This window comes from Terrapene carolina, unplaced genomic scaffold, assembly GCF_002925995.2.
Source record: "Terrapene carolina triunguis isolate 2854851 unplaced genomic scaffold, T_m_triunguis-2.0 Scaffold95, whole genome shotgun sequence".
NCBI lineage: Eukaryota > Metazoa > Chordata > Testudines > Emydidae > Terrapene > Terrapene triunguis.
The window spans coordinates 34,430,871-34,452,685 of record NW_020664446.1 but is presented as its reverse complement, the minus strand read 5'-3'; the positions used below and the strand labels follow the sequence as shown (position 1 = coordinate 34,452,685).

Sequence of the window (21,815 nt, the reverse complement as noted above, 5' to 3'; positions counted from 1 at the left end):
GAAGTCTTAAAGTGACATGTGAGAATGTTACCTGAACTGGAATCCATCTTTAACCTGGTGCTTTTCCATTGAGAAGCAGGGGGTGGGAACCCAGAGAGGGACAAAGGATTCCCGCCTTATGCAAAAGATATATAAGTGGCTGGAAGAGAACAAAGTGGGAGAGCCATCATGAGAAATCCCCTAGCTACCACCTGAGCTGGAACAAGGGCTGTACCGGAGAAAGGATTGTGCCCAGACTAGGAAGGCATCCAGTCTGTGTTAGAAGCTTATTGAAACATCTCTGAGGGTGAGATTTTATCTGTACTCAGTTGTATTACTGTATTAGGCTTAGATTTGTGTGTTTTATTTTATTTTACTTGGTAATTCACTTTGTTCTGTTACTACTTGGAACCACTTAAATCCTACTTTCTGTATTTAATAAAATCACTTTTTACTTAGTAATTAACCCAGAGTATGTATTAATACCTGGGGGGGGGGGGAAACAGATGTGCATATCTCTCTATCAGTGTTATAGAGGGTGAACAATTTGAGTTTACCCTGTATAAGCTTTATACAGGGTAAAATTGATTTATTTGGGGTTTAGACCCCATTGGGAGTTGGGCATCTGAGTGTTAAAGACAGGAACACTTCTGTAAATTGCTTTCGGTAAGTCTGCAGCTTTGGGGCATGTGATTCAGACCCTGGGTCTGTGTTGGAGCAGACTGGTGTGTCTGGCTCAACAAGACAGGGCGCTGGAGTCCCAAGCTGGCAGGAAAAGCAGGGGCAGAAGTAGTCTTGGCACATCAGTTGGCAGTTCCCAAGGGGGTTTCTGTGATCCAACCTGTCACACCCAGGCTCTGGGACCCTTCCCGGTCATGGGGTCCCAGAGCCTAGGGTCCAGCCTGAGCCCAGACAGCTATGCTGCAGTTGTATAGCCAAGAGCCTGATCCTGAGTCAGCTGGCATGGGCCAGCTGCAGGTGTTTATTTGCAGTGCAGACGTAGTGTAAGATGCCCCAATGTAAAGCCTGAATCAACAAGTGGCTTAACTGCTATCTTAATATCTGGAACTTTGCTTAATAATGTATAGTTTATGCATATATATATTATTTTAACTCTTTTATCATTGAAAATATGGCTACATTTGGCCAAGGTATCAAAATAAATGTATCATTGCGTACATTTCCCTGTTACTGAATGTAATAACATTCTATCAGTAACAAGCTCGAGATCCAATAGTGCAGAAAGAAATGGTACCAAAATGAGACGATTTTAAGAATAGGAAACTGCATAATTTAAACGAGATTGTGAAATCTATTTTGGGTTTGTTGGTTAATATGAAATAGAGCTGATATGAAACATATAAAAAGACACATTGGATATTATGAACATAAAGAAGCAGAAAAGGTTTTATAGCCCATAATAACAAAAGTAAAAAGTTAACAATAGAAGAAAATATTATTTATAATTTGCACAACATTGCTATATTGTTCAAATAGACACACACAAAAGTTAATACATTAATTAATATAAACAATAAAATAGCAGTTAGAAGCTATGTATTAACTATTATAACCAGAATCTTAAAAGATCTGGAACAAGAGAAAATTCCTGAAATTATTAAAGATGAGCAACTCCTTAAGTAGCGATGTCCCAGATGTCTCAGAACCTGGAAGAGAGAGAGAGACCAATGTGTTACATTTTGTAAAAGAGCGCCTTTCAACACTCTTAGAAATCTGGGATTAGTAATACCACATCCAAACCCAGACTCACATTATCTTACAAAATCATCAACTGTGTCAGGTCCTTTGGAAACGTCATTTAAGGTATCCTTGCCTGTGCTGGACCCCACCACAGCAGGGTTTGACAAATTAGCAGCTGTCCATTCTGTGAGCTGTCTTGAAGAAGGAATCTACAAGGAACAAATCGATCTTCCTCAGTTGGTGCTATATCATGGTGTCACAGTGTCATGGAAAGCATGGCACACAGCTTGCTGCTCTGTGAAGGGCTACCAATACATGTGCCATTATAACATTTTTGATATTGTGACTCCAGTGTGTGGCTACTCATATTTGGACCAGCTAAATGAGACTGGTGAGTTCGCTGCTACTGTCTAATATCCTGTAAGGTTAACCAAATGGACAAGATCTATTCTGCGGGTTGATTTGGAGGGATGCCTGATTCAGAGTAAGGACTTGAATCTGGGTGTCCCATATTAGTAGCCTAACCACGGGGCTATAGAGTTAATTTCTTGTGGGAGTTGTTCCACTTGGTATAAATTAAATGTTCATTGTACCAGAGTGAGACTTAGACTATAGCCTGCTTGTTAGGGCACTCACCTTGGATGTGGTGGTTCAAGTCCCTGCTCTGCCTAATGGCTATTCTGGGGTGAACCTGTCTCTTTCTGGTTTTGACCTAAGAGAGTGTTGTCAAAATCCATGTGTTCTTTTTTTAATTGGTTTCAACAAATTAATTCCTGACTAGCACTAGTGCTGGGCTCAGCTACTTGCAGAACCAGCGTAGAAGTCCATCTCTTTCCCTCGCTCTGACCCAAGGCCGTGATTTTTATCTTTACAGATGTTCACTGATTATTGCTCAGCCTGTTATTGGATGATCAGAAAAGATCTGCCTACAAACATCCTTCTGCATTCCTGTGAAAAGAGACATGTTGCATTGATGGGGATGGAGCGCTTCTACAGAACAGTCACAGGATTTGGAACCCTGAGATTGTATACAAGTAACTGTCAATCATTCATGGGCTCTTCCTGATTTCTGCAAATATATTAATTATTCCTAACTTCTTGTCAAATAATTTGATGGGCAATTTTTCTGAATTGTTAAATTACATGATTATATTCAACTATTTAAAGTTCAGCCTAGGAACACTGTTCGGTTTGATGTATGCAATGGACAGAACCCAGCTGCTGGTCAGGGTTGTAGGAGCAAGAGGCTGTAGAAGCTGGTAGAAAGCTATTGCTGTGTAGCAAAGGGGCGTGGCATCCCTCGGAGACAGCTTACCCTTTGCCTCATCTTACATTCCAGACTTTATCCATTGTTATCTCATCCATTGTAAATGGTTCCTTAGGTGTTCCCCCTTACCTTAGCTAGTACAGGCATTCTGTTTCCAGTCTGCCGAGCCATTTACCTCCCTAATCCTGTCTCCCAAGAAATCAGGCCTCACTTATGCCCAATTACTCGCGTCAAACCAGGCCTACACGTTACCTCTCCTCCAATTCTGGGCTGTAGCTGCAGCATAGCATACTTTGGAATTATCTCACTGCTAGTAGTATATGTAACTTCAATCTGTTACCATAGGCTGGAAATTCCTCAAATGGTGGACTCTAATTTTTCCTTTCCCAAGCATTTTGCTCCTGCTGTCAAGGCTACTGGAATTCTGCACCCAGTTACTTTATTTTGCAACAGTTATAATAGTTGACTACTATTTTTACAAAGCTCAGAAAAACACTCTTGTCATTGGCAATCTGTTGCTATATGTGCCCAGATCCAAAAATCTATATGCATCAGTTTAATATCTTTCAGTACAAAGCATGCTAGGAAACTGGTTCTTTTACCATAAGTATAAATCCTTTAGGACTACCTAATATTGGCTAAATAATTTTGGCTAATACTATAGAATAATTTAATGAGTTACAGTATTTACTTTTTAACTGTCTACAAATGGTCTTGTTAATAAGAATATGCAGATGTTGTTGAAAAGTATTTGCCTATAGTGTTTTTACTGGCCAAATTGCAGTTCAATTTTAAAAGTTAATCATCTGCTATGAGATTTGTAAGGTACAATTTAATGTAAAATAAAATTAACAGAAAATCTTGATTAGACTTTTCAGTTAATTAAAAATACAGACATGGAACAAACATGTATTGATAGCTGTTGCTGTAAGTGGGGAATGATTTGTTAATATATGGTAATAAAAAACATATTAAACATAACATTCAAGTGTGAGCAAAAAGAAGTGTACGTGGGTTTAAATTGCAAATGCACAGGCATGTTAACAGTGAGTAGAGAAGTGATCGCTCCTCTGAATGTGGTTCTGATGAAATTGCACTTGAAATCCCTGTTCATTTTTTGGCATCACCATATTAGAGTCGTCTAGTATGCTGAACAGGAAAAAAGTGTCAGGGGGAAAAAAAGGCAGAAACTGACAGATGCCCTATGCTCCTGAGGGGGTGGGAGCATAAAGAAAAAGAAGAAAGCCTCATAGGACCACTCCCACTAGTCCTGAAATCGCAGTAGCAACAGTTATATTTAAACAGATTTTTCCTGTTTCCAGTTTTTTCCTGACACTTTTTTCCTGTTCAGCATGGATGGAATCATTTTTTTTTGAAGGGGGGAAAACACACACACACACACACACACACACACACACACACAATCCAATAGTCGTTTCATTGGCTACTAAAATACAGAATTGCAGTTTTGGAAAAAATCCCACCAGTCTGGAGCCCACTGTAGGAGTGGAACAGGGCTGACCAAACAACGGATTCCTGCATTATCCTGTCTGCTGGTATCCTGTCTGTACACCTCAGGATGGCTCATGGCTCTGTGAGCACCAGCTGTGTTAGCAAATGTCACAACTGCTCCAAGAAGCAGCAGCATGTGATAACCCTGGCTCCCTGGCAGCAGCTTGACACGGAAGATTGGGCATCTGACTGTGTCCCAAAGATAGCAAACCATGACCTTTGGGACTATGGAGCATGATCTTGCTATGTTGGCCTATGCTTTGCTAGGTTGAATTGAGAATAAATGGTTGTGCATTATGGACAGAGACAGTAGCTGTGACAATGTATAGGTGAATGTATTCATAGCTGAAATTCCTAACCATAAATCAGTCTTTCAGCTGCAAGGTATGAGTGTTCCCTTAGAAAGCATATCACAGCCTGCAAAATTATGCTTATTAATAATAAAGGGAGGCAACAGAGATGCTGCTGTGCACACCCTTTAATAATAACATACTGATGTAATAACAAGCTGGGGAGAAAAGTTCTGTGTGATTTATTCTCTCTTCTCTCTCCTGCTTCATCTAAATTAGGGCCAGCAACACTGCAACCATCAAGACATCTGATTCCCGTCTGGTGCAGCAAGTGACCTCTGGTAATCTCTTCTTTTTCCCTGAATCAAAACTGCGTTTTGGTTACCTTCCTGGAGATAGACTGATTAATAAATTGTCTCTGAATTACTTGGTTATTGTATCAGAACAAATCTGTAGAGCATTTTGACAGTTCCATAGATAGAGATGTTGTTGCTCCCTGTCAGATTCCTTCTGAAGGAATGAGGAGGTCTGTACTGGTTTTTAATGGGGAAGGAGAGAACTGGGGCAGCGGGGGGGGGGGGGGGGGGGATGGGGAAGTCTGCTAAGGATACATCTATCTTTACGTAATGGAAAAATGACATAAAGATCAGAAAACATGATAGCGCAGTAAGTACCTAATAGATTTAACTCCTTTGTGGCTCTCAGAAGGTGCATGCTCCAGCCGCGGTTTTCAGAAGATTTATTCTACTGAACTGAACATTAGGATATGCATGGTACTTTGAGCTCCATCCAGAGGATACTTCATGAATCTCCTGAGAACAGGAGTGCCAGATAATAGAGGATTTATTATGTTCCCTTTGCAATTGCAGTGTTTTATATTTAATGTGGTTGACACAATCTTGGGTTTATAACATAAGTATAACCACAAATCAGTTCAAATGCACAGGAGGAATTCAGCAGAGGGAATGCCCTCAGACTACAGAAGTGCCTTTCCTCTGTCCCATGAAATTCCATTCATCTTTTGCTGAGATATAAACTGTTAACAATGGCCATTTCCCTTCTTGTTTGTGCATGGACACACGGAGGGATGAATTCACGTTATACTGGAAACTGACATTTCCCAACTTTAACATAATTTTGTACACCTAAATATATGAATATAAGCAGTGAATTTAAGGTGATTAATTTATGGTTGTGATTACTTCTGCTAAATCTTAATTTTACAGGATTGTGCCAAACCAATGAAATTTCAGAAATTGAAATTTGCCAAGGGACATGCCACAAAGCATGTGATTCTGGCACGCTGAGCAAGCACTATGCAGTAGCATCTCATGACTGGAATATTGGTTATGTTTTGGTTTAATTTTCTAAAAGGAGCTTAAATGTTTCTGCGTTCTCTGGCTGGGTTCTATGCCATAGTAATAAACACCCACTTTCATAACCGTAGTCCCAACCAACTTATAAACAGAAAACTGGAGTGTTCAACTTGTGATGTGAACAAAAGTTAGGCTGATGAGAATTAGGGTTGATGTTGCATGAAACTTAGTTCAAATGAATAGTCTCTTAAAACCAGTCTGCACATGTGTGAGTAAATTATCTTCCCCAATCTGATGGAAACTCTGTGTGGGTGGAACTAAGTGGAGTTTCCTGCTTTGTCTATTAGTTTTCCCACACAAAGGAAAGATCTGTCTGGGAAAAAGGACAACTTGGGCAAACTGAAAGATTCAGTATTTAAAAATGATGCAATTCTGTTACTCATCTGATCATGATCGCCTTGATGTGTTAAATGAAAGGCCTTATACAAGGATGAGGCCAAACAACTGAAACACTATCCCTAATATTTGTTTCCTGTTTTGAGTACCTATAATACTGTCTTTTGCATCTATGTATTGCAATTTTTCAAAGCCAAGATATGTGTTTATATCCATGTTATTAATAGGTGCATTGTTTTACACAGAACCAAGATGTGGCTGTTTATTATGGTAGCGTGTTTGACACATGGAATTGAGAGTTCAGGAGAATGGATGTGAATCCTGAAGCATTCATGAATATTGTGAGTTGCATATTATTATTGGAGAAAAGGCTGGGAGTAGGGATGTGTATTATGAATTGATAACATCTGTCGTGGAAAGAATCACCCACGCAGTGATTTTAGTTCACAGACTCAGAGCCTGAGGCCTTTATTGCAATACATACCAGTGCGCACTGGGGTGAGGTCCGAAGACCAACACCCCGAGCCCCACACGCAGGCGGGCTTTTATTCCATTAAACCACAAGCAAGGTACAAACAATACGTCATGAGTTAAGAAATTAGGGACCAATTATAAGCAGGACATGGGGTGAACACGAGCTCGGGGGCAAATCACAGGCCGGGGATGGGGTGAGCACGCGCTGGTCACAGGCTAGGGGGTTGGGGTTGGGGTCACTCCTCCCTCCTCCCCTCACCTACTTTCTCAATTTCCGAGGAGTGGGTGTTTTGTGGTTTTCCGCAGGGGTGGTGCTCGGCCCTAGCTTGGGTACATTTCTTAAGACTTGGTATATGTCATTTTCCGGGGGATTGTGACAAGGGCTAAGGGGGGCTTTTCGGGAGATGCTTAAACTTGCGGTTAATATATTTTGTGTTTCTTTCCTTCCTCTCTTTCCTTCCTCTGTGACTACTTTTGTCTGGGTTTTGGCAAAATTGATTTGAGCAGTATTGTTTAGGCTTTTAGGCCTTCTCTACTCTGCACAAAGGTCACCATCATGACAGCCTTCTGTTGGAGGTGTTTTGGGGCCTGTAGGCCCAGAACTTTGGCTATCGGAAAGAAGGCCCCCCTGTTCTGTTCCTCCACACATCCAAACTAATTTCTTCATTAACAGAGTGTCCTTTTAATCAAGTTCTTTCCCCAATCTAGCGATTATTTTCTCACACTACTTTTTTTTTTTTTTCAAATGGGCCCCTGGAGTGTTCCTTTGCTGAAGGCTATATTGGACTAATAAGTGAGACCTTGGCTATGTTTTTATTAGAGAGAGCAGCCTTTTGTTTTTGGTGTAGTCCTACTGGTGGAAGAGGCAGGTAAAGTGAATGGTGCCTTTATGTTGTTGTTTTTAATTGAAGTAATAGCTGTCAATTTAAAAGAAATGTAATATTTTCATGGGAGTATTAAAGGCTGGATTGTAACTTGGGTTGTATGTCTGTGCAGGGGACTAAAAGGGCATAAGACTCCCCCTTACACAGGCTACCTACATTTTGTGTCCAGGTATACAGGAGTAAGTGGAGCTGTTAACCTGCTTACTCCCTTCCTGGAGCAAGCAGGGGAGAGGAGAGGACTGGAGCTTTAACATCACCCCCTACTCACTGGGCAGCGCAGGAGAGGTAGCATGAGGTGGAAGGTGTATTAATTTACTGCTGATATAGGCCAGCAGTAGATTACTACCCTCTGGGAGCAGGGGGGAAGCCACATTTCTGTGAACCCACTGTTCCTTCCCTATGATTATCCTGAGACATTGTTATCCCTTATGGTTACATGTGTTCTAATACGAAGAGAACAGATTTGGCTTGAAGAAAGAGCTGAGTAACCGGAGCAAGACAGTTTTAAAGTTTACTAAATTCTGTTTCTTAGTTGAGGCAATAACTGAATATGTTATCCAGCCTAGTTTAGCATATATGGTGTATTGGTTATTTATCATTCCACAATGCTCCATTACATCCCAGCTTAATATAAATTGCAAGTTTTCTTTCTGAGCATGTTTTATATGTTTGTTTTAGTTCTTTACCGACAAAAGACTAACTCACAAGTACCTTTCTTAGTTTCTTTTGGAGGCTTAATTATGAGCAGTCCGTTACATGATACAGGAATATCTCACCATTCTGAAATGCAATGTATGTAAAGAGTCCAGAGTATGGGCTGGGTCCATATGAAATGACCTCTTGTAAATTTTAAATGAATGAACTAAAATGAATTAAATGTACAAACAACATATTGGCACCTGGATCACATCCAATGCCATATTCACAAAGAACAGTAATGTACATGGGTAGAGGGACACAGACATACAGCAAAAGAACAAAGAAAAGGAAAGAGAAGTTTAAAAAAAAAGATTGTGATGAGTGATTTGTGGGGTCAGCCCTTGCTATCTCCTTGCTGCACAGGGTTTGGCGGCACTTGGTGGGCAGAAGCACGTGCCATCTTTTCTGTCCAGTTACCTGCTCATTCTAAGGAGGCTAAGGAAGAGGATTGAAATGGAGACCGAAATGAGAGTACAATAATAATTATCCCAATGATGTCCAAGGCTGAACTGCACAAAGTAAATTTAATAGTAACAGGTAAACCCAGTGAAATTATTCACAGATCCCCTTCCCTTGTGCCTCCACACAGGATGCTACACTTGCACACTGCTCTCCTTGAGTGTGAGCACTGCTCTGGGCTAGTACTCCACAATGGTTGAGGAGGGCTGGGTCCTGCCTTTAGAAAGTGTGAAGGAGCGTCTACTGTAGTGGAAGAATCATGGGAGCTTAGCACCAACCACTAACTCAGGCTGAACTCTTTTCAAAAGTTAGTGTAGCTCCTACTCTGGCAGGTGCTTCTCCTGTACTCCCAGAGGCGTTCTGCGAACTTCCAGTGCTGCAAAGCCCTGCTCAAGCTTTCCAAATACCTCAAGTGTTTACTGCCCATGTAGGCAGTAGTTTGCCTTTGCCAATCTGATTTAACTCTGCTTTTAAGAAGCTCTGTGCAAGCCTTTATTCGCTTCAGAGTTTCTAAAGCCACCTGTCTCCAGAATGCACTAGACAGACCTACTGATCACACTGGAATGGGGTGTTTTATATTTGGGAGCCATATTTCCCCCTCCATCCACTTAGTTGCCTTTTGTTCAGGTTCAAAACTCACCCTATCCCTATTTTATTATGTCTGTCTTGTGTATTATTCACTGGCATTTATTTTCCTGAATCTAAACTGCTAAGGGAATAGAGATTTCTTCACATTAAAATTTTACTGAAGCGAAGCTTGCTTGATGAAAAGTGCTATCTAAGAGCTAGGTATTATTATTGTTATTAATAGTAGACTTTGAAATGCATATTTCCTTCTGACACGGCCACTCTGGCATTAGTTTGCGACTTCATTCCTGGGTTTGTGCCTTCAGTATCTAAAAGAGCTTGCAAATCCAATGTGGCAGGTTTCTAAGTAGTCCGAGGCTTTTCCATAGCTTGCTTGACCTTTTTAGAATCTTGTTTGGCTGGAAATCTTAGGAAAGCAAGCCCTTTGGGAAGATTCCCAGGTGAATCCAGATTGGTGGATGCGATTCAGGATCTCTGGGATGGCCCACCCACTTTTGAGAAAATACAGACATAGCATTATGGAATTTTGCTGCTGAGTATAGAGTAAACTGGAAAGGGGTGAGCCCAGACATGAGATCTGGTCTAGAGCATCCAATGGGAATGCAGTCAGTTCTGTATAGCAGCCTTCCATGAATGCTCCTTTAAAACCTCACATTCCTTTTTATTCTTACTACTATTTCTATTTTAATTTATTTTTGTCCTTCCTCTCTGCTGCCTCCACAGCTAAGCCTGTTCAGCTCCTGTCTGAGCTGAGACTCTGGACCTGAGTGATACTTAACAGCCCAGATCAAGCCATCTGTCCTAGTGACTGCATCTTTTCAGTGGGGATCCGGAGTGCTTAGCTTAATACTGTGTATGCCTCCCTGCTTGTGCAACATTTTCCAGTGGCAGACAAAAGTCAAGGTCAAGACCATTAAGTGCAGCAAAAATGAGAAACAGAAGGTTCTCTCCCTATTCAGCCGGATGTTCCCCTGGACTACCGTCCCTAGTCTAGACCAGTGCAGGCTCCCTTCCCTTCATCAGAACCTATCAGAAGCTGCAGCTTGCCCCTCCATCCCTTTCTCCAAAACAGGCACTTCTATGGGTGACTCAGTACTTCTCAGTTTCATACCTGAGATGATATTATATCTGCACATGTTAGCCAGGGGAATCCTTTGCTGCCTGGTCATTTTCTTCCTACCACAGCTTTCAACACTCCCCTACCTCACTCTTGTCTGAGTCATCTATACCTTCCCCTCAGATTCTGAGCCATCTGAGCTCCCTTCCTCTTGGCCTCATAGGCAAAGCACTAAAGCACTAAATTCAGGCAAAGGACTCAATTCAAACCATCAGAAAGGCTTCTCTGCTGCCTTGCGCCTTGCATTGTAATTTATACCTCTGTGAAATGGTGTAAATTGTTGCCTTTCTGACTTGGTAGGACTTTACACTCACTCTTGCCTTAATCATTCTATACCCCACTTTTGTTATCATCCCCTCCCCATCACTCACTCACTTTTCCTTTCATTCTTCCCTCCTCCCTCATCCCACCCCATGCCTCCTCGTTTGTTCTGAATTTATGATGACATTGGTGGCTCAACCATAATGCTATCTGCTGTAGCCATTCACATTTTGGGGGCACTTGACAAGTATCTGTCCAGATGTTTATGTGTGTGCCTTTGGAAAACTGAAGTCATTTTTTTTTCTCTCAGTAAAAAAACAAAACAAAACATTATTTCATTAGGAACTCTGTAAAGCTGAGCTGCCCCCTGTGCTACCATACCCACAAGCACTAGACATTATTATAAAGTGGATCTCTTGTCCTCCGCTAATACAGCTTTCAGGCAAGGAGTTCTGCAAGTGGTGGCCTCTCCTACTCATTTATCGTCTTGTGTCCCCCTTCTTTTCCTTATACAGATTTCAAAATCTATGAATCTACTGCTTGTTACTGTCCAGAGACCGCATACCTCTAGACTCCCCAGATGCACTCTGCCTGAGAATGGGGCAACAGTGCATTCCTTTTAACTTTGTCTGCTAAGAGGAGTGCATTCAGCAACCCAGAGCCAATCTCTCTATTTTCTTCTATGTTTCACTTCTCATCCTTTAGAGATTTATTTAAATCAGCTTCTGCCTCCATATTTTTTTGAAAGTTAGCCAAGACCTTTCCAAAAAACCTGATTCCGTCTTCATGGAAATATTCCTATGGTATACGACAAGTAGTGAAAAATGAGCTGTCCTAGTTTCAGTACTTCCTTGTTAGGGACAGGTTGCATGTACACCGATTTGTTTACTGGCTCATCTGAAACCTGGAAACTGTAGGAGATTATGAAAATTAAACAGAAATAAGTCTTTCTAGATACACCTCTACCTCGATATAACGCTGTCCTTGGGAGCCAAAAAATCTTACCGTGTTATAGGTGAAACCGAGTTATATCAAACTTGCTTTGATCCACCAGAGTGCGCAGCCCTTCCCCGCCCCCCCCCCCGGAGCACTGCTTTACCGCGTTATAACCGAATTCGTGTTATATCGGTCGCGTTATATCGGGGTAGAGGTGTACTTCCATGTGAGAGACTCCCTGATAATTGCCCCAGATAATGTCAAAAGTTCAGAAGTGTAAACAATTCTAGAAAACATCTTTTTTGTTTCCTGCAGAGTGAGATCATTCGCTACAGAGGATATCTTAGTGAGGAGTATGAAATTATGACAGACGATTCCTATTATCTTAGCATCAACAGAATTCCCTTTTGCATAGGAAATGGTAAGAACTCAGGTATGGCTCTATTTTACTAAATCGGGGGCCCAGATAAGCTCCGTCCAAGAATATTACAGGAACTGGCACATGAAAGTGCAAAACCAAAAGCAAGGATTTTTAATGAATCTGTAAACTCGGAGGTTGTATCCTCTGGCTGTAGAATTGCTAATAGAGTACCTATTTTTAAGAAAGAAATAAAAAGTGATCTGGGAAATTACAGGCCTCTTAGTTTGACCTCAATTGTATGCAAAATCTTGGAACAAATTTTGAAAGAGAAAGTTGCTAAGGACATAGAAGTAAAAAGTAACTGGGATAAAATACAACATGGTTTTACAAAAGGTAAATTGCGCCTGACCTACCTGATTTCTTTCTTTGAGAAGATAACAGATTTTTTAGACAAAGTAAATGCAGTAGATCTAATCTACCTGGATTTTAGTAAGGCATTTGATACACTTCCACATGGGAAATTATTAGTTAAAGTGGAGAAGATGGAGATTAATATGAGAACTGAAAGGTGGGTAAGGAACTGGTTAAAGGGGAGACTACAATAGATCATGTTGAAAGATGAACTGTCAGGCTAGAGGGAAGTTACTAGTGGAGTTCCTCAGGGATCAGTCTTGGGACCAATCTTATTTAACATTTTTGTTAATGCCTTGGCACAAAAAGTGGGAGTGCGCTAATAAAATCTGTGGTTGACACAAAGTTGGGAGGTATTGCCAATACAGAGGAGGACCAGAAAATCATACAAGAAGATCTGGAGGATCTTGAAAACTGAAGTAATAGAAATGGAATGAAATGTAATAGTACAAAGGGCAAGGTCATGCACTTAGAGATCAACAACAAGAATTTTTGCTATAAACTGGGGACTTATCAGTTGGCAGCCATAGAGGAGGAGAAAGATCCGGGTGTATTGGTTGATCACAGGATGACTACGAGCTACCAATGTGATGTGGCTGTGAAAAAGGCTAATGCAGTCCAAGGATACATCAGGTGAGGTATTTCCAGTGGAGAAAGGCAAGTGTTAGTACCATTTTACAGGCACCGGTGAGACTTCATCTGGAATATTGTGTGCAATTCTGGTCTCCCGAGTTTAAGGAAGATGAATTCAAACTGGAACAGGTTCAGAGAAGGGCTACTAGGATGAGCCGAGGAATGGAAAACCTACTTTATGAGAGGAGACTCAAAGAGCTTGGCTTGTTTATCCTACCCAAAAGAATGCTGAGGGGAGATATAATTGTAAGGTGACCAGATGTCCTGATTTTATAGGGACAGTCCCACTATTCAGGGTTTTGTCTTATATAGGCGCCTATTGCCCACCACCCGCTGTCATGATTTTTCACACTTGCTATCTGGTCACTCTATATGATTGCTCTCTATAAATACATTAGATGGATAAATATCAAGGAGGGGGAAGACCTATTTAAGTTAAGCACCAACGATGATACAAGAACAAATGGATATAAACTGGCCATCAATAAGTTTAGGAAGTTTTGGAACAGCCTTCCAAGGGGAGCAGCGGGGACAAAAAAACCTCACTTACTTCAAGATTCAGCTTGATAAGATTATGGAGAGTATGGTATGATGAGACTGTCTACAATGGCATATAACTAATATGCGACTGCTAGTAGCAAATCTCCAATAGATGTGCCATTTGGAAAGAAATCGAAGGAGAGGAGTCAAGTGTTATTTTATTATCCTATTAGAGAGATTCTACTTTTGTAAAATAATCCCTCTTTCTTTCTCAGGTCTCAATCCCGTTCTTCTGCAGCATGGCTTAGTTTTAGAGGGAACCACCTGGGTTGCAAATATGGCCAACAGCAGCCTGGGCTTCATACTAGCAGATTCTGGCTATGATGTTTGGATTGGAAATAACAGAGGGAATAACTACTGGGCAAGAAAACACTACAACCTTACAGCTGACCAGGAGGAATTTTCAGATAACAGGTACCTTAAAATTAATGGCAGAGAAACTTTTAAAATCTTACTATTTTATATTTTAGTGATTTTTATATTTATAAACAAATGGGCCCGATTCACTGATACATTCTGGCTTCTTTGCACTGCTCTCTTTATGACATAACATAGTCACAAAAGCATTGTAATGGGCTGATGACGGTCTCTACCAGTATGTCAGTAATTTACATCAGCTGACGTGCTTATACCACTCAGACTTAATTAACATTAACCATTTACTCTACTGCGCACATTTGCTGGTGTTCAAGTGTGGGATCCACAAAGGTACTTAGGCACCTAAGTCCCAGTTTTGGCTCCACTGTGATCCTCAAAACTCCCATTGAAGGCTAGACTCACTCAGCACCAACGTTTTTCATAGGAAAAAAATCCCTCGGCACCCAAGTTTCTGCCTCTGGCCATGCACACTGCAGCCTCCCTCTAGGTGCCCAGAGACCCTATCTCCCACCCCAGAGTGATTCATGAACCAGTGAAACACCACAGACATATGGCTGCCAAAGTTACGTGCAGGGCCCAATCCTGTAGGGGGGATCAGAGGCCACCTGCCATATCAGGTCCCATTCAAAATCCCACAAGAGGAGGAGCTTTTGCTGTCTGTCATAACTTTTAGCCCAGGGGTTAGAGCACTCTCCTGGGTTGTGAGAGACCCAGGTTCAGTTTTTCCCTTGCTGCTAGAGGAGAAAGGATTTGAACAGTGGTCTCCAGCCTCCTGAGAACATTCTCTAATCACTGAATTATGGGATATTCTGATGTGGGAGCTTTCAGTTTCTCCTGTTGAAGCTGTTCCACTGTGGATAAATAATGAGAAAATAATTGTAGCAGGGATACTGGAACTGGGGTCTCGTACCTCCCAGGTGGGTGCCCTATCAACTGTCCTACAGAATCATACCCATTCTGGCTCCCTTGAACTCTTTTGGGCCCAGTGACTGTTTAACAATTTATCCACAGTGGAACAGTCATTAGATCAGAGAAGGAGAGAGTGGGAATGACTCTGTAGGCCAGTGGTTAGACTCACAGAAATGTAGAACTGGAAGGGACCTTGATAGGTCATCTAATCCAGTCCCCTGCACTGAGGCAGGACTAAGTATTATCTGGACAATCCCTGTTAGATATTTGTGTAACCTGTTTTTAGAAGCCTCCAATGACGGAGATTCCACAGACTCCCCAGGTAATATGTTCTAGTGCTTAACTACTCTTCCAATTAGGAAGATTTTCTAATGTCTAACTTAAATCTCCCTTGCTGTAATACAAGTCCATTACTTCTTGTCCTGTTTTCAGTGGTTAAGGAGAACAATTTATCGCCCTTCTCTTTATAACAACCCTTTACATACTTGAAGACTGTTGTCCTGTCCTCCTTTAGTCTTCTCTTCTCCAGACTAAACAAACCCAGTTTTATCAATCTTTCCTCCTAGGTCAGGGGTGGGGAACCCGCAGGCCGGATCCGGCCCATTGTTTAATTTCACCTGGCCCATGGCAAGTCTCGGTGCTGCCGGCCAGAAGCCCCAAGCCTCAGTATCTTCCTCCCACCCCTCTCCCCTCCCCCCCGCCCCCGGCGGAGCTGTGTGTGGCCCGCAATTGATTTTTTTTCTGTGGGTCAATGGCCCTTGATAGAAAAAGGGTTCCCCAACTCTGTCCTAGGTCATGTTTTCTTGTTCTTAAATCATTTTTGTTGCCCAGAACTGGACACAGTACTCCAGTTGATGCCTTATTAGTGCCAAGTAGAGTGGAAGAATTATTTCTCATGTCTTGTTTACAACACTCCTGCTAATACATCTCAAAATGGTGTTTGCTCTTTTTGCAACAGTATTTCATTGTTAACTCTTATTTAGTTTGTGATCCACTATCCCTCCCAGATCCCTTTCCACAGTGCTCCTTCCTAGGCAGTCATTTCTCATTTTGCTTTTGTGCAATTGATTATTTCTTCCAAAGTGTAGTACTTTGCCTTTGTCTTTATTTAATTTCATCCTATTTATTTCAGACCATTTCTCTAGTTTGTCAAGATCATTTTGAATTCTACTCCTGTCCTCCAAAGTGCTTGCAACCTCTCACAGCTTGGTATCCTCCACAAACTTTATAAGTGAACTCTCGATGCCCATTATCCAAATAATTTATGCACAGATTGAATAGAACTGGACCCAGGACAGATCCCTGCAGAACCTCACTCGATATGTCTGAGATGGGTTGTCACCCCTAGGGTGCAGTCTGGGAGCCACAAGAAACCGCTGCACCTCTCTAACCACTCAGTTGGACTGGCCCTGCTCACACTGCTTCCTTGGTTGGAGACACAGCCAGACTTACCGAGGCCCTGTTATCACCCAACACGACAGCAGATGGTGCCACACACCCAACCTGAGCTACCTGAAAGTGCTTTACCTAAGCCACCTAAGTACAAACAGCAGACCTCCAGCCAGTTTCCCAGCTCCCAGGCACACTCCCTCTCCCCCCTCTGGAGTATAAACCCAAAATTATATCATCTTGCATTGCACAGGGATTTGTACAGTGTCAGCTTATTAATATGTCTGCCCCTCCCTCTATGTGGAGAGGAATATGCACACTTGTGGTAACCAAGCTGAGATTTCCCCCCAGACACTTCACTTAAAAGGTGCACTGATTTAGGTTAAAATATGAAATAAGTTTAACTACAAAAAAATAGTTTTTAAGTGATTATAAGTGATAGCAAACAGATCAAAGCAGTTTACCTTGTAAATAAACAAAACCACAAACTAAGCCTAAAATACTAGAAAGATAAGATCTGAATTAGCAGATTCTCACCCTGGCTGATAATACAAGCAGGCTTGCAGATTCTTAAGGGACGAGCTGCATTTGCTTTGCAGCTTGGGATCCCTTTCCCCGTTCCAAGTCTTTTTCTTTCGGAGCTTCTCTGGTGTTGAGTTGTGGGGGAATCAAGAACAACAGATGATATTACTTCCTGTCTTATATAGCTTTTGCATAGGGCAGGCGCCCTTTGCTTCAAACTTGGTTCCCACACCAGTTTGTGGAAAAATACTGGCATCCCAAAATGGAGTTCAGAGTCATGTGGCCTGGTCACATGCCCTTGCAGAGTCCTAGCCGCCATTACTTACAGGCTGGCTGAAATGTCCACAGGAAGGTTAAGTTATTCCACAGCCCATTGTCTTAGTGCTAATGGCTCATCAACAATCTGACTTCTTCATTGTTGTACCTGAAAGACTGGCTGTGGGTGTTTTCCAGAGTAAGCCCATTTGAAATGCAGATCCATAGTCAATATTTATAACTTCAGATACAAAAATGATACATGCATACAAATATGATTTACTGAATATAATTAACCTAACTTTTCCAATGACATCTTACATGACCCATCTTGTACAAAATGCATCATGATTATGCCATTATCATAATATTACTATTATGAATGTGGAGTGTAATGTCACAATGCCCTTTCAGCGTCACTGTGAACCATTGATAACTACTCTCCAAGTACAGTTTTCTAAAAAAAAAAAGTTACTACAGTCAAGACGTATTTCATCTACTGTTTCCCCATATCCACAAGGCTTGTTACCCTGTCAAAGAAAGATATTAGGTTGGTTTGACATGATTTGTTATTGACAAATCCATGTTGACTGGTGCTTATCATCTTATTATCTTCTAGGTGCTTACAAATTGATTGTATGATTATTTGCTCCATTACATTTCTTGGTACTGAAGTTAAACTGACTGGTCTATAATTGCCTGGGTTGTCCTTTTTATAGATATGTACTATATTTTCCCTTTTCCAGTCTTCTGTTATCCACAAGTTCTCAAAGATAATTGCTAATGGTTTAAAGATCTCTTCAGCCAGTTCCTGAAGTAGTCTAGGAATGTATTTCATCAGGCCCTGCCAACATGAAGACATCTAATTTGTCTAAGAAATTCTTAACATGTTCTTTTCCTATTTTAGCCTCAGATTCTATCCCATTTACACTGATGTTCACTATGTTAGTCGTCCAAACACTGCTAACTTTTTCTGGTGAAAACTGAAATAAAAAAGGCATTAACACTTCCGTCATTGCTGCGTTCTCTTATTGTCTTTCCCTCCTCCCTGAGTAATGGGCCTACCCTGTCTTTGGTTGTCTTCTTGCTTCTCATGTATTTGTAAAATGTTTTCCTGTTTCCTTTTATGTCTCTAGCTAGTTTTAATCTCATTTTTTACCTTGGTCTTTCTAATTTTGTCCCTATATGCTTGTGATATTTTATTTTATTCATTCTTTATCATTTGACCTAGTTTCCACTTTTTGTAGGACTCCTAGAGTTTCAGGTCACTGAAGATCTCCTAGTTAAGCCAAGGTGGTCTCTTACCATGGTTCTGGTCCTGGGGCTGGTTTTGTTCAACATCTTTATCAATGATCTGGATGATGGGATTAAATTGCACCCTCAGCAAGTTCGCAGATGACACTAAGCTGTGGGGAGAGAGAGATACACTGGAGGGTAGGAATAGGGTCCAGAGTGACCTAGACAAATTGGAGGATTGGGCCAAAAGAAATCTGATGAGGTTCACCAAGGACAAGTGCAGAGTTCTGCACTTAGGAAGGAAGCATCCCAAGCACCGCTACAGGCTGGGGACCAACTGGCTAAGCAGCAGTTCTGCAGAAAAGGACCTGGGGATTACAGTGGATATGAGTCAGCAGTGTGCCCTTCTTGCCAAGAAGGCCAGTGGCATATTGGGCTGTATTAGTAGGAGCATTGCAAGCGGATTGAGGGAAGGGATTATTCCCCTCTATTCGGCACTGGTGAGGCCACACCTGGAGTATTGTGTCCAGTTTTGGTCCCCCCACTACAGAAGGGATGTGGACAAATTGGAGAGAGTCCAGCAGATGGCAACAAAAGTGATTAGGGGGCTGGAGCACATGACTTATGAGGAGAGGCTGAGGGAACTGGGGTTATTTAGTCTGCAGAAGAGAAGAGTGAGGGGGGATTTGATAGCAGCCTTCAACTACCAGAAGGGGGGTTCCAAAGAGGATGGAGCTCGGCTATTCTCAGTGGTGGCAGATGACAGAACAAGAAGCAATGGTCTCAAGTTGCAGTGGGGGAGGTCTAGGTTGGATATTAGGAAACACTATTTCACTAGGAGGGTGGTGTAACACTGGAATGGGTTATCTAGGGAGGTGCTGGAATCTCCATCCTTAGAGGTTTTTAAGACCCGGCTTGACAAAGCCCTGGCTGGGAGGATTTAGTTTGTGTTGGTCCTGCTTTGAACAGGGGATTGGACAAGATGACCTCCTGAGGTCTCTTCTAACTCTAATATTCTATGGTTCTATGATTGCAATCTTTTCTACACATTGGCATAATTTTACTTTTGTGCCTGTAATAATGTTTCTTTTTTAAAAACTGCCAACACTCCTGACCTCTTTTTTTCCCCCCCCTTAGATTTGCTTCCCACCGGATCTTGCCTGCCAGTTCTCTGAGTTTGCTACAATCTGCCTTCTTGAAGTTCATAATCTTTATTCTGCTGTTTTCCTTCATACCATTCCTTGGAATCATGACATCATCATAGCAGCAGTGGCCGAGTGGTTAAGGTGTTGGACTTAAAATCCACTGGGGTCTCCCTGTGCAGGTTCGAGCCCTGCTCGTTGCGAAACTAAAGGGATGAAAATTTTCTTTGGGGGGAGGGATAGCTCAGTGGTTTGAGCATTGGCCTGCTAAACTCAGGGTTGTGAGTTCAATCCTTGAGGGGGCCACTTAGGGATCTGGGGCAAAAATCTGTCTGGGGATTGGCCCTGCTTTGAGCAGGGGGTTGGACTAGATGATCTCCTGAGGTCCCTTCCAACCCAGATAGTCTATGATTCTATGATCACTTTCACCCAAACTGTCTTCCATCTTCAAATTCTCAACCAGTTGCTCCCTGTTTGTTAGAATCAAATCTAAAGCAGCCTCTCCCCTAGTTGCTTTCTCCACCTTCTGTAATAAAAAAGTGGTCTTCAATGCATTCCAAGAACTTGTTGGATAATCTGTGCCCTGCTGTATTATTTTCCCAACCAATTCCTGGATAGCTGATGTCCCCCATCACCACCAAGTCCTGAGTTTTGTATGATTTTTTTAGTTGTTTAAAAAGAGCCTCATTCAGCTCTTCTTCCTGTACAGGTGGTCTACAATCATGCACCCCCCTCAGGAGTGTAAGCCCAAAATTATACTGTCTTGTGCTGCACAGGAAACTGTACAGCAAAAACTCATGACATTCTCCCCCTCCCTCTGCCCCAAATTATGGCTCCAATACACACTGGTTTTAGATAAAGCAAAAACGAGTTTATTAACTACAGAAGATAGATTTTAAGTGATTATAAGGGATAGCAAACAGATCAAAGCAGATTGCGTGTTTTGTTTAATTGCTAGGTAAACTAAGCTTAAAATACTAAAGACATTGGAGATGAATAGCAGAGCCTCACCCTAACCATATCCCAAGTTCTAACCACTAAGCTAAAAATTATAATGTGGACACCACCATCACCTTCTCTTCTGGCTGTTTTTTGTGGTGCGAGGCAGGAATCCTTTTTCATTCCCTCAAGAAATGCCTTGGGCGCCTAAGCCATCTAACTCCAGGCAGTGAATTAAAGTTTGTGGCTCACTAAGCAGAGAGAGGCACTTCCCTGCATCCTGGATTTATGCACCTATCTCCAAGAGAGGAGCCGAGCTTAGCGCACACTCCTGTCATTGGTGTCTCCCATTGTCTACCTGAGGCAGGCCCCCCACCTACCATGCTGGTTGTTGTGGATTGCATTCTTAGATATCTCTCCCCATTCATTGTATAGAGAGCCTTGGTACCTAACTTGACTTTGTGAATTGCAGTGTTTTTCTAGGTGCCTAAAACTTAGATGGTGTGATGCTGAGCAATGTTATGTTTCAGTCCCTTTGTGGATCCTCCCCCAAACCAATTCCAAAAATAATCTAATCTTGCTAGAATGCCATTGTAAACAGCATACGCAACACCCCAACCAATTGTTAAACCCAGTGAACATCATACTCCTTCCCAACCAGCTCTCCTTATGTCCAAGCATTACTCAAGCCTAGGGTTTACCTTGACTTGATGACACAGGTTAAAACTACAACTGCCTTTGTCTTCAGTATGATTTTAACACATGCTAAGATCACACCATATTTTCCTAATGAAGACAAGCCCAAATATGTTAGTTTTAAAAGTAAAAATAAAAAGGTATCTTTACTACATAAAGAGACAGAGATTTAAATCCCCTGGTGGCAGAAATGATCAGTGAGATTTGCTGTGTCTGTGATTCAAAAATGCTGTATTCTGCACCCACGGGCAGCAATTATAACTTCATAATGTATCCAATTTCATTTTATGTTGCAGTTTTCACAACATGTCACACATGACCTTCCTGCCATCATAAATGTTATTCTGCAGAAAACGGGGCAAGTGCAACTGTATTACATTGGCTATTCTCAGGGCACCACCTTAGGTACAGTAAGAGATATCAAATTGTTATCATCAAAATTAAAGTCTTACTGTATTATCTGCTGTATATAGTAAGTGACAGTGCCTTCCCCAAAAGCTTATAACTTAAAAGATAAGATGTAAC

The 21,815-nt window shown here is 41.7% G+C and overlaps 1 non-coding gene and 1 pseudogene across 1 annotated transcript; both read left to right on the top strand.

The window, feature by feature from the left end:
- Positions 1 to 6,713: 6,713 nt before the first annotated feature.
- The window catches only part of LOC112120484, a 29,159-nt pseudogene continuing 14,057 nt past the window's right edge, over positions 6,714 to 21,815 (top strand).
- On the top strand, positions 19,777 to 19,858 carry TRNAL-UAA. The gene has a single exon. It is a non-coding gene; the product is annotated as a tRNA-Leu (tRNA).